The sequence below is a fragment of the Ostrinia nubilalis genome, chromosome 16 (assembly GCF_963855985.1).
Source record: "Ostrinia nubilalis chromosome 16, ilOstNubi1.1, whole genome shotgun sequence".
Classification (NCBI taxonomy): domain Eukaryota; kingdom Metazoa; phylum Arthropoda; class Insecta; order Lepidoptera; family Crambidae; genus Ostrinia; species Ostrinia nubilalis.
This window is the reverse complement of record NC_087103.1, coordinates 3,743,007-3,746,981: the sequence shown is the minus strand read 5'-3', so window position 1 is coordinate 3,746,981 and position 3,975 is coordinate 3,743,007. Positions and strand designations below refer to the sequence as shown.

The 3,975-nt window shown below is 38.1% G+C and overlaps 1 long non-coding RNA gene across 1 annotated transcript; it reads right to left on the bottom strand.

Annotated features, from left to right (window-relative positions):
- Positions 1-2,507: 2,507 nt before the first annotated feature.
- LOC135079097 (uncharacterized) lies at positions 2,508-3,742 on the bottom strand. Its single transcript, XR_010258733.1, has 2 exons — positions 3,487-3,742; positions 2,508-2,701 (listed from the first exon to the last, which is right to left on the bottom strand). It is a non-coding gene; the product is annotated as an uncharacterized LOC135079097 (long non-coding RNA).
- Positions 3,743-3,975: the final 233 nt, after the last annotated feature.

Here is a 3,975-nt window from a genome sequence, read left to right as displayed (position 1 = left end):
ACAATAGTCATATTGTGTGCTTATTAAGCTATCAGCTGAATACCACAACACCCGAGCGTTGTTCCTGAAAAAAAGACATTACCCGCATTAGAACAGAAATGGAGACCTCCATTACGCACGGGGAAATAAACGTTACCATAAAAGCTAAATGGACTGGCGAAGCGAGTCTCGCGTAATTTTTAACCTAATTAAAACTGTTATTACCCGACCTTCTACGGGTTATTTCTAGGTAGAGGTTTTTTTAGTACCTAATGTAGGCTCCGGGGATTCGTTAGCTCGATTACGCCTTTGCAAAGCATTGAGCTTGACTTCCAATTACGAGGAAAATCAAACAAGAAAAGGTGTTACAGTAATCATGTAATATTACATGTGGGTGTGTTTGTACCTCGGCAAAAGCGAAACGGGTTTTATGAAATTCTAGATAGGTTATCTGCGCAAATTTGGACTTTGTGAGTGCAAATGGAAGGTCATGTTTTTTCAGGTAAAACAGTGTTATCGTAAAATGATAGTCAGTTTAATTGGAGGGATTTTGCTTTATATATGTAGCTACCTACGTTTTATTAATTCATAGTAAGTTGGCTCTCGTCATGTTTAGATAGTTCTAACCGCCTCTGTGGTCTAGTGGTAAAACCACCTGCTTTAGACGCAGAGGTCCCGGGTTCGATTCCCAGTGGGGCAGATCTTTCTGTTCGGTTTGGTTTGTGGTAGGGCTTGTTCTAAGTCCGCCTGGCTAGCTACCACCATCTTACCTAAGTCTGCCGCCATAACAACAATGTTAAAGCATTGTTGTGTTCCGGCAGTTAGAGGTAAGATAGCCAGTTCTTCCGTGGTTGAGGATTCCGGGTGGATCAGCTCGCTTCCACCTTCGGCCTGATCATCACTTACCATCAGGTGAGATACAGGCCAAGAGCTTCCTCGTTGTGGATTAAAAAAAAACTTTTCACTAACTACAAATCGATACAGAAGTCCGAATAAATCAGCTAAAATTACAGAATGTTAACAAATAACAGCCAGACATATTTTTAACAATCTTTATCAACGACCAGCTGGAATCACAGCCGACAATGGCCACAAACCTGGTTTTGGAAAAATAGTATTTTAAAATCTCCTGCGGCAAACGAGACAGGCGATTTTTTGTTGCAAAACGACTAGCGGAGACTGCGTGTCACACCGGACTGCAAACGTTAGTTAGATTTATTTGAGAAAAAAAATGCATTTGGTGCCTTTTTCAGGTTTCAGTGGCGTCATTGTGTAAAGATTCTTATTACCTATTCACGTGATAACATCGGATTTATTTGAATTGCACAAAAAAGATGTAGTTCCAGAATACAGCGTAGAATAGGTACCTACTCAAGAAATAAAAATACTTTCTTCCCGTAGATATGGTAAAAGACGATTAGGAAACAAATATAAGAACATCAGGTTTCCTCAGCCCGTCTGGCTCTCTAGCCAGTATGGGGAGATCTTCTATTTGCTTCTAATGAATAAGAGAGGGTCGTGCTTTTGCTGTGAAGAAACCTACCTGAAGTACCTACTATAGTACCTACCTAATGATGAAAAAATGATCACATCTATCTTTGTAAGCGTGACACAATAATTATGCCCTATTTTTTAACATTTCTTTGGATTAAAAATCCAAGAATTTGGAGTAATGTGTAGGTACAACAGCCTTACCTATATTTTTAATTTTTTTTTAGATATTAATAACTTGCTACATTTCACATCGGTGTAAGTGTCACCCGCGGACCGTCGTCGTGTCTATCGGTCTGTCACGCGCTATCAGGTGCAGCTGGTTTTTTTACAACTCTTTGTTTATTGCCAATTCGTATCGGGCAGACGTTTCAGCTATTCTGTTCGCTGTAAATTCACCTTTTAACTCCGGAGCCAGAACTTTTAACTTCCTAGCATATTAGAATTGGGTACTGTATTTTTAACCAACTTCAAAAAGGAGGAGGTTCTCAATTCTAATGTATCTTTTTTGGACTCTCCGACTTCCGACTCTTATACAGACTTTTAGTCAGGCGATAGTTGGGCCCGATTTTAATTTGTATGAAGAATCAGCCGATGTAATGGGAGCACTTTCATACCTGTCCATACTGATTACTCCGACCCAACTATCGGCTAAAAAAATCGGTGGTCTGCGCCTAGGCTAAAACAGTGAATTCAATCCGCTGCACGATGCCTTGAATCTGATAGTATCGATGTTTTGAAAAGCGAACACTGAACTTTTTTTTTGTTTTTTTTTTTTTTGCAATTATACTGATTACACGCTTATCTATGTATACATAATAATTGTATAGTGTTTTTTTTTATAATTCTGTATTTACTCAGATAAATAAATAGGAATTGAATATTAAAAACTTAGGTGTACCTTAGGAGAGGTGCTGAAGGATCCTTTATTTAATTTTAAGAATAGGTTTTCCAATCTTTACGTCCTGTATTTTTGCAAGTTAAAAACGATGCTATTATAATGAAATACCTACTTAAAACAATTTAATACAAAGTACTAAACAGCATTAAATCTTTATTTTCATCTTTTGCTCATGGATAGGGTTACATTTTAAGCGTATATGAAAACTTCAAATTTCAGATCCTCCCCTCGTGAGCTCTTCATGCGAAGGTTGACGTAGTTGTACCCAATCCCGCCCTGGGTCACGTTGGCGGATGCGTCAGTGTTGGTCAAGTCCCATGCCAATATTCCCTGCAAAAGAAACATTAAAGAATAAGTCACACATTCTTTATGCCTGGAGTGGGGGCTACGTACCGGAAAGCGCAGCGTAGAACGAACTCACAAAGTGGACCGACGACATCAAAAAGGTAGCGGGAAGGCGCTGCATGCAGGCCGCTACCAACCGGTATACCAACATGGAAATCATTGGGGTAGGCCTACCTATGTTTAGCAGTGGACATCTTATGGCTGAAATAATTATGTTGATTATTGTGAGTTCGAAACGGATTAAATCAACTACTCAACGAATGTTCTACTATTTTTACTTTGAAACTTTTTTATTGCTGTAATAACTCCAGACTAGCACAAAAAACATAATTTTAACAATGTTTTCGTAAAACGATCGCTTCCAGACGACCTTCGGATAAGATAATATCTGGATAAATTACGAAATTGTGCTGTTTGTCTAAACGTGAAGTAATTTAGAGATGAACAAAGAAATAAATCTCATTTTAGTAGGTACATTTTGATCTTCATTTTGATCGCTTCTAGTTTCACGAAGATTTTTGGTGTTTTGACTTATAAAACCTAATAGGCCACTGCTGCACTGGTTGGTATTAAATTAAAAATAAAAACTAAATTCTGTACCAATCAATGATTAAAATCACTATTGACTAGACACACTTGTCACAGTTAACAACAAGATTTATTTCCCTTGTATTGATGATATTTATACATTTCATGTCCTCGTAATACTACTAGGGCAAATTGCCGGCAGCTAGCTTTACATAATAGAGAAAGTTAAAATGAAAATCTACCTGTATAGTCCTTCCAGCATTTCCAGCCAAGTTGGGTATGGTGTAACTGAGATTCTCCACACGCTTCCTGAAGACCAACGCATGATGAGTAATAATAGCGTGGTACAACTGTGGTCTTAGGACATTGGTGCCCATAAACGTATGCTTACATTCCACCAACGCCACTAAAACTAACAGAGAAATGCAAAACAGCTTCATTTTTTAAACTACGAGTAAACTGTACTTCACGTATGCTTATTCGATAATAACCTGAGAGTATGAGGTCCGATTTATTTTAAGAATTTTAATGTTTATCTAGAAAAAGATAAACCCTGTGTCACCAGATTATGTTCGTCATAAGCGTTCGGACATAAGTGTAAACTTACTATGATATCTTATGTATAGTGGTAATAGGTGATATTTTGCATTATGAATATTTTGGTCGTATGTGCTCACTGGTAGGGATTGCAATTGCTGGATCCAGCATACAGCAATCCAGCTGGATCCAGC